General features: G+C 46.5%; 1 pseudogene; it reads right to left on the bottom strand.

Annotated features, from left to right (window-relative positions):
* LOC129785156 (hydrocephalus-inducing protein-like) overlaps positions 1-13,804 on the bottom strand; it is a 91,229-nt pseudogene that overhangs the window by 18,737 nt on the left and 58,688 nt on the right.

Below are 13,804 nucleotides of genomic sequence, written 5' to 3'. Positions count from 1 at the left end.
GATGACATATTGATTGCTACAGAAGAAAGACTTACCTGTATACAGGTGACTATCGACCTCCTGAATTTCCTGGGACTAAATGGATACGAAGTGTCCAGGAAGAAAGCCCAGACAGCCTGCCAGACTGTGATATATCTGGGCTTTGAGATTTCAAAAGGACAACGACAATTAGGAAAAGATCGCAAAGAAGCTATCTGTGGTATACCTGAGCCGAGAAATATTCATGAACTCAGAGCATTTTTGGGAATGACTGGGTGGTGTCGCCTTTGGATCATGAACTATGGGCTAATAGCTAAACCGCTGTACGAGGCCCAAAAGAACCCTCCCTTTGCATGGGGCCCACAACAGCAAAAGGCTTTTGTAGAGTTGAAACGTGGCTTAATGTCTGCACCTGCCTTGGGACTGCCGGATCCAACCAAAGATTTCCAGTTGTTTGTTCATGAAAGGCAACACCTTGCACCGGGCGTGTTAACCCAGAGGATAGGAAGCTGGAAACGACCAGTCGGATATTTCTCTAAACAACTGGACACAGTGAGTAGAGGGTGGCCAAACTGCCTTCGAGCAGTGGCAGCAACAGTGATGCTCATACAAGAAGCTCGGAAATTGACTTTGGGAAGAACAATAACAGTCTATGTCCCACACATGGTGATAACTGTCCTAGAACAGAAGGGGGGACACTGGCTGTCTCCCAGCCAAATGATGAAGTACCAGGTAGTACTGACTGAACAGGATGATGTGATTCTAAAGACAACTAACCTGGTAAATCCTGCAGTGTTTTTAAGTTCCATACAGGAAGAAGGACAACTGGAGCATGATTGCTTGGCTGCCATCAAGTATGTTTATTCCAGTCGTGAAGATCTGAAGGATGTACCACTGGAGCAACCAGACTGGGAACTGTATACTGATGGACGCAGCTTCATGGAACAAGGAGTCCAATATGCCGGATATGCGGTAACAACAGAGACTACAGTTATAGAAGCAGGAGCATTGGCGAGTACCACATCAGCCCAAAAGGCGGAACTCATCGCTTTAATTCGAGCCTTAGAGATAAGCAAAGACAGGAAAGTAAGTATCTGGACTGATTCAAAATATGCCTTTGGGGTAGTGCATGTCCATGGAGCTTTGTGGAAAGAGAGGGGGTTATTGTCCTCTCAAGGATCAAACATTAAGCATCAATCAGAAATTTTATGATTATTGCAAGCAGTTCAAAGGCCAGATCAAGTAGCAATCATGCACTGTAAGGCACACCAGATTGGGAATACAAAAATAATAGCTGGGAATAATTTAGCTGATAGAACAGCAAAAAAGGTAGCAAAGAAACAAGCATTGCAAATGGCAATAATTCCTTCTAAAACAGTAACCCTTCCTAGGGAAAACCCGAGATATTCAGAGGAAGATGACAAACTGAGTCCGTTATTAAATGCTAAGAAAAACTTAGCGGGATGGTGGGTAACTCCTAATGGACAGGTAGTAATTCCACCTCTTGTGATGAGAGAGATAATTCAAACGAGACATCAGGAATGTCACTGGGGAGCAGAAGCCTTAGTAACATCTTTACGAAAACAAGTAATATCAGTTAAGATGTTGGGAATAGCTAAAATGGTAACTGCAAAGTGTGAGGTATGTTTGAAAAATAATCCAATGATTAAGAAAAAGGTTCAAATGGGTAGACTGAAATCTGGTGTAGAACCTGGAGATTATTGGCAAGTAGAATTTTCAGAGCTGCCTAGACAAAATGGGTACCAGTACATCCTGGTAGGGGTTGATACTTTTACAGGATGGCCAGAAGCCCTTCCCTGTCGCACTACACAAGCAAAAGAAGTGGTGAAGTGGTTATTACAAGAAATAATTCCGAGATTTGGAGTTCCTATTGGAATTTCTTCTGACAGAGGTCCACACTTTGTTGCTGAAGTAGTCCAAAGTGTTAGCAAAGTATTGGGTATTAATTGTGACCTACATTTATCTTGGAGACCCCAATCTAGTGGGAAAGTGGAAAGGATGAATCAAACTTTGAAACGACAAATAAGTAAAATTTGTCAAGAAACCAGTCTAAAGTGGCCTCAGGCGCTTCCATTGGCATTATTACGAATCAGGGTACAGCCAAAGAGTGGAACCTCACTCAGTCCTTATGAATTATTATATGGAAAACCATATGAGTCTCCAGAACCAAATCCAAACGTACATGTAAAAGGAAAGCAGGATGTATATAACTATTTGCTTTCTCTAGGAAAAACTCCGGCTGCAATTCGGAGTGCAGTAATTTGGAATAGACCTTTATCCCTGGAAAATTCAGTGCATGATTTCCAACCAGGAGATTATGTCTATGTGAAGACCTGGACCTCTGAACCTTTACAGGAACGTTGGAAAGCACCTTTCCAAGTACTGTTAACCACTTTTACGGCTATCAAGATAGCAGAATCGGATGCTTGGATCCATTATACTCGAGTGAAGAAAGCACCTATTCCATGGAAGATTATCAACTGTGACCCAAAGACTTTAAATTTGACTTTGAAAAATGTCTAATTTTTCATATCAGGTTATGATCGTTCTTTGGATTCCATTTGGGTTGGTAGTGTTGGCAGGATCATGGGCTGACTTGGTGGACAGGAATGAAAGACAAACAGAGACAGAACAAGTGATTGAAATTCCCAAACAAACGGCTGAGGAAAATTTGATGGTAGGATTGATTAAAGGATTTGCCAATTTACAAAATGTCACGCAGATCACCGCTTGTTTACCAATACCGAGGGCAGTAGGTGAATCTATTCCATGGGGAATCTTAACCATGAATCTGACCAAATTAGAATATGAAAATGAGACAATGGATTGTAAACAAGAACCTAGGGAAACTTGGGAATTGCAAAAGGTTAAAGTTGGGGAAGAATCACCAGTATATTCAACCATTTGGGAATGTAAAGGATGATTTGTAGCTAAACCGGGATTATATGGAGATTTAGGGAACAAGGGATGGTGTTACTAGCCTAAAATGGCTACAACAAACACCAGTGTATGGATAACCGAGACAAAATGTGAGAAAAAGAATCGAACCCTACAGGAAAAGGAAATAGTTTGGGATTCGGTTTGGTCTATGACCTTATATTCCCATTTTCAGTATATGGCAAAAACTCCTTGGTGTTTTACCTGGGATGGAAAAGTGTTTTCAGTATTACCCTGGGTCAATGACAGATCAACTTCATTGGGAGAAAAGGAGAATAAAATAGTGCCATGGTGGAAATGTGAAAAAGCGTATGATTGTAGCAATGCAGACTTAATAATTCAAAGAATCCCTCCTTCGGCTGCCGCTTTAAAATATGGTTGTTTTTGTCGAGGTCTTAAGAATACTCTCAATCTATCTAGCGCCTATATACCCAGAAGAGGAATTATGTTTAGTTGTAGAAAATCTACTATTCAAAGTCCAGGACATTTAATTTGGGCATTGAGTGATGGAACCTGGACAACTCATCTACCATTAGATGGTAAAGTGAAACAAATAACTTTAGGCGTGCCAACATTGTGTCCGATTTGGAAGAAATCACCGTTTAGAGGATCTCTAGAAAATTTAGAACTGAAACGAACAAAGAGATCTGAGACAAATGATGATACTTGGAATGAACCATCTACAGGAGTGAAAATTGGCTGGGCAATTGAATCACTTTTAAATCCTATAGCATCATATAGAAACAGAGTATGGCTTTATAAGTTAACTGGTCAAGTGGAAAAATTAGCAAACGTTACCAAAAAGGGGTTTAAGGAATTGAATATACAATTACAGGCGACCTCTAGAATGACTTTACAAAATAGAATGGCACTAGATATGCTCCTACTTAAAGAACATGGAGTATGTGGATATCTCAAAGATAAACTGGACCACTGTTGCATCCCCATTTCAAATGTCACACAAGATGTGGAACATGATTTGGATTTATTAGATAAAATTGAAAAAGAAACAGAATCAATTCAAGAAGATATGTCAGAAGACTGGTTAGGGAAAATTTTTAACAAATTAGGAAGGAACTTGAGCTCTTGGATACAATCCCTAATCAAAACTTTGTTTCTGTTACTGATTGTCTTTTTGATGATCATGTTGGTATATGCATGTTTGAAGAAGCAGTTTACCAATAGAATTGCAATCAATCGTATGATCATGAGAGAAGTACCAACCAGTCCACCAAGGTATAGCCCACCACCAAAATATGTTGAAACAAATGATATGTAAATAATGTGAAAGTATTGAAATAATGATTTTCAACACTTTCAAAGGGGGGAAATGTTATAGATTTGCTAATAAGTTAAGATTGATTGACTTTATTTGATTGATTATTTGATTTTATAAAATCAATCATGTAATAGAAATATAAGAGGATGGGGAAATGTTATAGATTTGCTAATAAGTTAAGATTGACTTTATTTGATTGATTATTTGATTTTATAAAATCAATCATGTAATAGAAATACAAGAGGATAAGAAAATATATTTTAATGAAACTTATAGTTATAGTAAAAAGCGGCTATAGAAAACCCTCTGTACAGCCCCGTACCAAGGCCGGAGGAATTGGTCAGAATCACCTAGTAGGAATGTTTAGAACTTAGATAACAGACTTAAGATTTGAGATGATTGTTTATATGTAACCTAGGAGGATGTACTAAAATGTCAAAATGAGAATTTATGTGAACTGGGGAGAGTCGAGTGAAGCAACCCATAGTTGCTGGCCAAGAAACAGTTACCTCAAGTGGCAGGTAATTCCGGCAGGGGGAGATCGAGACCACCGACTCACATACCACCTACCCAAATCGTACCCCAGACCCATTTCCGGACCTTTCTAACCTTTACTGCGCAGAATCGGATATGGGAGGAGAGTATGTTAATGATTTATGGGAAATCTTACGATTATGCATGGATATTTAATGAATATGTATGAATGAGTTCTATACAAGGTGTATGATTTTGAACCATGGTGTGCGTCGATCGTGAGGGGACTCGCTCACGCACCCGGCCGTCCATAAAGAAATGTCTGCTTATCTACATCACATTGGTGTCGATAAGTTCTTCATTCCGAGATTTCGGTAACACTGCCATCCCATTCTACTCTTGTACGGAAAGCGAGTAGCACAAGGAGCAGAAGGTAGCCCCAGAAGTTGTACACAACCGTCACTGTGGCTTTTGTGCAAAACTATTCCTCTATCCTTTGAGCTCCTTTTGTGTGACACCCACCATTAACTAAAGCTTAGGGACTGAAAGTTGATTTCTTTTTTTATAAAAGTCTGCTGCTTAGTCATTCCAGAATGTCCAAACCAACTTCTTATTGCAAAGAGCAGCCCACGTGTGACTAGATCACAACTCGGAAAAAACCCTCCTGGAACAGCCTTTTCAGTGATCCCTGACTTTGGGCTTGCAACCGTGGCACGGGGATGTTTGATCACGTCCAAAGCCAGAAAGGAAGAGCTAGGGAGCTTTTGCTGAATTCAGCGGTTTTTCAGTGGATCCAGCCGCAGCCCAGCTGACAGCAGAGATGAGTTACACTTCACAGCTCAGGCACGCATCAGAGGGCTGTGTACTTCTATTGCACAGACACCCGAAAAGAGGCAGTACTGGGTGCTCGCTGTTCAGAAGATTTTTCCATCTTGCATCACATGTGGCCTAATTTTCATTAAAAACTTGATGTTCTAAACCATCAAAGCTCTTAGGAAATGACAAAGATTTCCAAGGGACAAGTTTTGCCCATAATCATGGGTGAGGCATGCCCCACGGCCACTATCATCAAAAAAAATCAGTGGCCATTCTTTCCCTTCTGCAGCAGGCCCTCAGCCTCTCCTGGAAGGTCTGCGGAAGCTATCCTTTCTTCTGCCCCTACATTGATGCTGGAACTTTAGGAAACCCTGGGAGTTTTACGCTCTCTCCTTCCAGGTGAACCTCAGAGAGTGCTCTCCTGAAAGGAGGAGGAGCAGAGTAAAATACAGACCATTCAGGACAGCCGAGAGAAAAAGAAAGAAAAAAGAGAGTATGTCCCGCTCCTCGCTAGCAGCTGGGGCTTCCAGGAGCACCCAGCCGCTGGCCAAGGCCTGGGTACCCCGGGCTGGGACCGTGTGATGCTCCCACCACAGCATGTCCCAGAGCACATGGACCAGGGCATGGAGGGGCCGCAGCCTCCTTGTCCTCAGTCCCAAAGCCACACCTGGTTCTGTGGAGTGAGAATTCGGATCTCAGTCGGGTTAACACCTTGGCACATCATGGAGGGATTACAACTCGGCATTCAAAGAAACAGGGGTGTGGGTGGCCCAACAGCACAGAACTGTTTCCCAAGTCCCTAACTTCTGCTGCTTTCTGGCACTCATTTTTTTGCCCACGGAACGTCCCCAGGTTTTGAGGTTGGTTTTGAACGTGATTCTCAACCAACCACATCAACACAGAGATCCAGTTTTACACGATGTAGGACACGGCAAGTGAAGGAAGGATCAGCACTTAGGATTTTGCTTCTCCCTGCAAAAGCGGCTTAGAAATGGGTTTTGGAAGAAATCAGATGTAACCCAGTACATTTCCATATCCAGAAAAAAACAACAAAAAAAGAATTTTAGGTGATTGAGCCCCCCCACCACGTGCTTCCTTCCAGCACTCAAGAGCCATGGCTTTATTTGCATGAATAACTAAGAAAGTTCATTTTGAGCTTAAACAAAACAAATTTCAAACCACTTCTTAACCGCTGCCTTTGCAAGTTGCACAGTGCTGATGAGTTCTGTAAATCACCTGATCCAGAAGCGTTCGGCTAAGCAATTTATGGAGGCAACTGCAAAAACACACATGGAGGCCAGCCACTTCCCCGTGGGGCTCGAGATCCAACTGCAATTTCACAGTGCTGCACTAGGGCAAAGCTACTAAATATTCCCTGCAAGGGGCACACGCTGTCTGCAAATCGTCCTCCAAAGGGATCTGTGACTGGCATGCAAATGCACGAGGAAGGCTGTCACACTGCTCAGAGTCGTCAAGAAGCAAAATTAATGACTCCCTAGTTAAAGATCACGGGTTTCTTCTTTAAACTCTTTTTGCACCCTGGGACAGTCTCCACCCTGACGATACAGCGGCTCAGCTCCGTTTTGTGAGGGATGGGGGGTAGGTGACCTCCTTGAGGTCCTCTCCCAAGGGGCCCATGGAAGAGTTCAGATCTCCTGAGGGACCACGAGGGTTTTTCCAGAGCAGGCTCCTCTTTCTAAACACCGATCGCTTGCCCAGCTCTGTTTCCTGTAACTCCCAGGTTGCATGTAAGTAATTTTCCTATTTCTCTGCCACAACAACAACAAAAGCTCTCCAGGCACAACCCCTGGAGATCCCTGCAGCAAAGTGATGGACAGCCCCACCACCACAGCAAAAATCCCAGGGCCAGGAGCACAGCGCTGAGCCAGGATTCCCTTGGGAGCAACTTTTTAAATCAACCCTTTCCTTCCACAGCTCTAACAACTGCAGCTGGCGGCCAGGAAGGCGGTTTGTTAACACGAGCCCTGGTTAATTACTGTAGGTGGCATTTGCCAAGTAAACCCTGCGCAATTACCGTATCAATAAAAAGCTGTTTCATGGCCTTTGTATCTGTCAGCTTGGAGAAGTAAGGAATGGCTCGAAGCAGCTGGGTTAGTGATCTCAGCACCCTCCAGAACGGGAGCCTGGCTGCTGGGGACCACGGGCCTCGCACCTCCTTCCTCTTAGATGGGGAAAACCAGAGCGTTCCCTGGATGGAAATCTGACAGGGACCTCCCACTCCTGAAAAACACCTCAAGCAGCACCACACGGACGGAGAGGAAGGACAAGGTAACCTGAACCACGGAGCTTGCTGCAAGCATTCCCTGCCCCGTGCCAGCACAGCAAGGCCATCACCTCTGTAAGGGCAAAGGTGGCATAACTCGGTGGGTCAGTGATAACCGCTCCCAGAAAAAGACCTGACAGCACTTCTGTCAGCCGGGAGGAGCATAAAGCTTGTCTAGCAGGCTGCTCGCACTCTGACTTCTGGGGAGGGTGCTCACCCTGCTGAGGACAGCGAGCCCTGTAACACGCGACCCAGATGAAGCATAGACTTGAGCCACGAGGTGACGATTCCCACGCAGGGACAGCAGCACACGTGTGGCACGTTCACAGACACCCTGCGCTCAGCAGGGCTCAGCCACTACGGTCTGGCAGCGCCTGGAGAGCGGGAGGTGACCCAGGGGCAGGGAGCACGTTTCACTCAGCTCCTACCGCCTCAGGAGCCCGATGGTGCATCCACGTAATAAAGGCTCATCCTGGAGGTCTATAGGGGCTTAGTGCTCGTCCACCAAAGCTCTTCTGCTGTGTACCTCTCTGCCTTTACAAACACCTTGCAGCACAACGAATGCATGGTATGAAAGCTCGCTGCTTTGGCTGCTCTGGGATCAGCGGTCGGAGCCAGGCGCGCTAAGCCCTGGCTCTGCACAGACCAGCTGGGAGCCACAGGGACAGCAGGAAGGTGCTGGCACTGCCCTGCTGACCACCGGCTCTTCCTAGGAATTCCGTGGGAACCAACTGGGCTGGAAGAGTATTTGTGCCTCGCCTTTGCTGTGGGTAGCAGGAGGAGGAGAAAGGAGCTGTACCTGAGATGTCGCAGCAGACTGTTGATACACTCTGGCTTCTCGGGGTTTGAAGATCAGATAAATTTCAACTGAAGAATTTGGCCAGACATCTCCCTCCTAAGACAGGAGACAACAAACCATTTACCTTCAAACGTTACATTTCTTGTTTTCAACCACAGCCCTGTAAGCCTTTATTTAGAGCATCAATGATGAGCAAGGAGCAAACAACACTTACAAAATGTGTAAGACTTTGGAAGCAGCTGTGAAAAAAATTAAGTCCCTTACCTTAACTAGCACCCGGTAAAGGCTTGCCTTTTTTTTTTTTTTTTTTTAATTAGGGCTATAATAAAGGAACTAAACTGGCTGGCTTCGGCATATCAAGGATCTCTTCAGAAGTGCCAGCTGACCTAAAGAAAAGATACGGTTTCCCTCCAAACCTTCCCTTATATCCCTGTGTCACTACAGCCATGTGAACACGTCTTCTCAGATCAGAAGAGATTCAGCAAGTCAAATGGATTTTTCCATTCTCAGTTACAAAGATAGAAAGAAAGAAAACCATGCCTGCCTTCATCATTGCAGAAGAGATCTGTAAACCAGCTCACAAACAAAGGCAAGGTCCCGTCAGGGCTGGCTACCCCGGCCAGGGCTCACTGTCCAAGCCTCCCTCTGCTTGCAGGCAACAACTGGCAGAAGAGGAATATCAGGGCTTTGCAATCTGCTCCAGCTGCCTGCAGGTCTCCACAGGGGGTATGAGACATTGCCCATGACACAAAGCCCTAGTTGTCCTGGCCTCCTCCCGTTCCTGCATCACCGCTGCTGTCGGAAGCGGAACCGGAGCTGGGTCAGTGCCCACGTGGCATTTCTCTGACACGAGAATGTGATCCTGGCTCAAAATAACCCAAACCGAACACCAAAATGGTGAACTTCCGCTGCACAAAAAAAATCCAGCTTCAGCAAGAACCTGGGAGAACCCTGCAAGCGTAAATCTTCAAACAGCGAGGGAGTGGCGATGGGTCCCTGCAGGTGTTATTCCCAGCGGCCGAGGCCCCAGCGGGATGATTTGCCCAACACCACCGAGACCACGGTGATTGCTGCAGTGTTGCTGGCATCTCTCTGTACGCTGTATAACTCACCAGATGTCCTGCCATGCTCCAGGAAGCCAGTCAGTGGTGCAATAAGATCCTGGTAAGGGACATACCTCCCTACACCCAGGGTGCTGCTGGATCCCAAGGCACAGTCAGATGAGACTGCTCTAAGGCATCAGAGGAGACAAGCCTACGGACGAGCAACACAACCCATCCATTCATATGCACCCGCACAGCTCTCTGCAACAATCCTAACGCAGCATTATTGATGGAGCCTTGCACTCATATCCTCACTCCCAAGAAAACCTGCACCAGCAGTTAATAGACTCAAACCTCTTGAGCTTCTGACATGAAATCACCATTCTCCAGGATTCAACGTATTTGGACAGAAACTTCAGGCAGTACGTCCACAATCAGCTTCCCTGTATTGTCAGTGAAGCTGCACGCCAGACTGTTTGACTCAAAGGGAGAGGGCAAGAAGAAATCATCAGTTACACATTATTCTACTATTCTGTGGCTAAAAAAAAAATTGTGAAGGACATGACTGTTTTGGGAAACCTTTGTCATTTCTCCCTTCATTACTGCTGTATGTCAGACCATAAAACTGGAAAATATTGTGACCTATTTCTCCTGGGAAATGAAAATAGGCTGTTGGAAAGGTTCCTCACATTCCTGCTACCCCACGGGGAAGAAAGAATTGCTGGTTAAAAGGATACACTTCACTACTCACCCTTGCGGGCTACTGCTACATAGGCGTACCAGCCCTAGGACACGGCAGGAGCCAGCGGTCTGCCGCGGCTAGCATATTCTCCGTAAGATGGCAGTTGAGTCAGATCATGGAAAACTACCGTGGATGCTTGCCAGGACAGAAATGCAACTATGCAGTGCTGTGAACACGATATTGCAACACTGCTGGCTTAATGTCAGCCTCAGGCAGGCTGCAGCTGGCAGGTGGCATAAAATACAGACGGTGGATGTATGATGATCCAGCACAAAAACTCCTGCTGTTGTGCCCTGGCTTTGCTACAGCATATGCCAACGTGATACCCGAGGGGACGGCACACCATGACTCACCGCTACAGAAGTGACCTCAGTAAGGAGACCAACCATAAATAGATGCAGATCCTATTTCCCCTCCCTCAGCCCCTAAATAATGCGAATCTCCTCAACCTCCACCAGCCTGAAAAGGAAAAAGCTGGTCTTGGAAAGTGGGGCACCACCAACTGTCGGCCTGCTTTGTTTGGTGGAGGGAGAAGGTGATCCATGGAAAGGAAATCACTGCTCAAAGCACACCAAAACCCCCAAAGACAGAGCTGGCAACACAAGTACTGAAGTGACTCCCCAAAGTGCATCCTGTTAGTTCAGGGCACTCAGGGAAAAGGCAGCGCCAAAGCCAGTATCTGCCCCTTCCCATCAATAACCGAACCCACAGCGAGCGGAGGGATGGACCATAGCTCCCACTGGAGATGGCGCCTTCTGCCAAAAACCAAAGTGCTCTGCAGTCCCCTCTCATTTGGATGGGGACCAGCTGGGCACCTCAGCTGAGGTGGACGTTTGCAGGAACAAATATCGCTGTTATCTCCTGGCCCAACCTCTGCACCAACAGCAGTAGCACTTGCGTAACCTGCACATCTTGAAGACCACCTCCATCGGCTCAGAGCTGACACGTGGCACTGAGGAGTCGCTACCAGGCAATGACAAGACAGTGATGACTTGTCAAGGTAAGAGCAATGATTACAAATCCTTTTCCTCCCTTTCCTCTGGTTTCCATTTCCAAGGAGTCAGCTCCCACGTGTCTGTACTGTGACTTACAGCTAAGCTGTGGTGGGGAAGGTGCAGCAAAAAGCAAGGACTTTGTCCTTTGAGAGCCACCTGGGCTTCTACCACAGATGCTTCTGCTGACATACCATGTGTCTTTGCAAAAATAAATCAACTTTGAGATGCACTCAGGAAGTCAGAGTTACAGAACAGCTTGTTTCCCACAGGCTTGGATGGCTGCTCAAAACGTTCATGGTCACAGGCTGACTGCAAAACCGCTCCTCCTCTTTTCTCTTATTATTTTCATCAGCAAGTTAAGCTTATACAGGCCGAAATAGCCTGCTGCAGCTTCCACTGAGAGCAACCCCTGGCAGCTAACGGCCCGCTTACACAGCAAAGCTGCTGCACAAACCCTGCAAAGCCACCCTGCCCAGAGAGCCTTTCCAAGGCTATCGTCCCTCCAGCGGCCTCCTAACCTCCAGCCACTTGTTCCAAGGGTTTGATTCTTTCTATAGGGTGCTCCCAGGCACCACAGGTGATAGGTGAGAAGAGCAGCCGCCGCTTTTGGCCAGAAGGTCCGAGGCAGCAAGGTCCCAGCTCTGGTGGGGCCCCTCCAGCAGATTTACACGGCGCTGCAAGAAGGGTCTCTGTCCACGCTACAAGTTACGGGACTCTCACCGGGGAGAAGGTTGTGGAAGTCAGCAGCAGTGGATTTTTAGATCTTACATTTGATAGGAAAAAAGACTAACATTTGATGTGAAGACACCCGTACGCCAGGGGGGAAGACAGACATCAGCAAAACTATGAATGTGAAACCCATTGTTCCATAAATCATGGAATTAATGGAAATCTAAAGACTGATAATGCTGAACCAGCCAGGAGGGGAACGACTCCTGTAGTATCCCACTTACACCCAGTCCTAAGCAAACTGTAACATCAACACAGCCATTCAGGAAAGGTTTCCACTCAAGACTTGAGGCCAGGCTACACTCTGGGTCCGTACAGCGCTACACGGAGCACCAGGACTCAGCGGGCAGCCAGGCTGCTGGACCTCACCCTAATGCACTTCAGGAGCCCAAGAGCAGGTTAAGCTCGTTATGGAGACCTAGCCCAGTTGTAATGAAGCAGGAGCCCTGGGACATGCTCCAAAACCAGCTGGCACAGCTCAGGCGATCGGCTCCCGCTCTCTGCAATACCCCCGCTGCTCTGACACAGGCTCTTGGTCCCATCATGCTGCTCTCAGCTGCAGTGGTGTGAAACTGCAGCTGTGCTCACATGGGGGGCTCTCAGCCTCATTCGGGCTACAGGAGTAACCAAGAAGAGAACAAGATCCCCTTCCTTAAAAAAAAAAAAATAATGGTTTCACCTACTATAAAAGAAAGAAGAGGCTCGGATTATTCTAGCGTTTGCAACAGGATGAGAAGGGATTTTGCATTGCTCAGGCAGCAGGCATTCTTCATCTCAGACCATGCAAATACTCAGTCAGGGCTCTGTTTCATTGAAGGACATGAGGTTTTGATTGCGCAAACACAAAAGCAAAAAGTTTTCTCCAAGTCTGCAATGAAACTCAAAAAGTTCGTTTAAAGCTGCCAGCCTTGCGTGCAGGCTCACAGACGATGCTGGGAGGGAGAGTCACACATGGTATAAATCCAGATTATATGAAGGGATTGGTCTTTCCATGATTAAACGGGCTGAACTTGGCCTCCTTTCCATAGAGGACCTTTTCATTCTTCAATAGGTGAACTAATGCCCATGGTTAATCCCCATACGCTACGTGTAAGGCCTGCCCTTATATATAATAATCAGTACCCCTGAACACTGTAAGGACACTTATGAAGTGCCCTTAATTTATAGCCCTTGCAGCAGAGCTCAGCTTTAGGCAGGCTCTCACCGCCTGCCAGGAGCTCACTGTTTAGAAACGCTTTTTGCAACAACCTCTCCCAGCCTCACTAGAAACCTCATGTCTTCCCTCTCGGCACATCAAGACGCTGACGCGGGTATCTGCCAAGTGACCTCATTCAGGGAGGAGGAGGAGGAGGAAGAGAGGTTCTCAGCTATTGCTTACCACCGGCTCAATGGCAAAAATATCACTGGAGAAAAGCATAGAGTCTTCTCGCACCTTTGCCCTCTGGTTCTGGAAGGCACGGGAGAGAAGGGAAAGGCGTTCTTGGAGCGTGGGGTCCATTGCACACTGCTTGAGAAAAGAATCCCTCTCATTCTCCTCCTGCTTCTGCAGCCTGAGACAGCACCTGCAGCCACGGGGAGACACAAACCAAGCAGATCATTTAATAAACAACATATTTGCAGAGACTGTCGCGTAAGCGCAGGAGCAGCCACGCACTGGGGGAGGAACAGCAGGAGCAGCTCAGCAAGGGGCTGACCCCAAGCCACGG

The sequence above is a fragment of the Falco peregrinus genome, chromosome 9 (assembly GCF_023634155.1).
Source record: "Falco peregrinus isolate bFalPer1 chromosome 9, bFalPer1.pri, whole genome shotgun sequence".
Classification (NCBI taxonomy): Eukaryota; Metazoa; Chordata; class Aves; order Falconiformes; family Falconidae; genus Falco; species Falco peregrinus.
The sequence above is the reverse complement of the archived record's forward strand: the minus strand, read 5'-3'. Positions and strand labels throughout refer to the sequence as shown.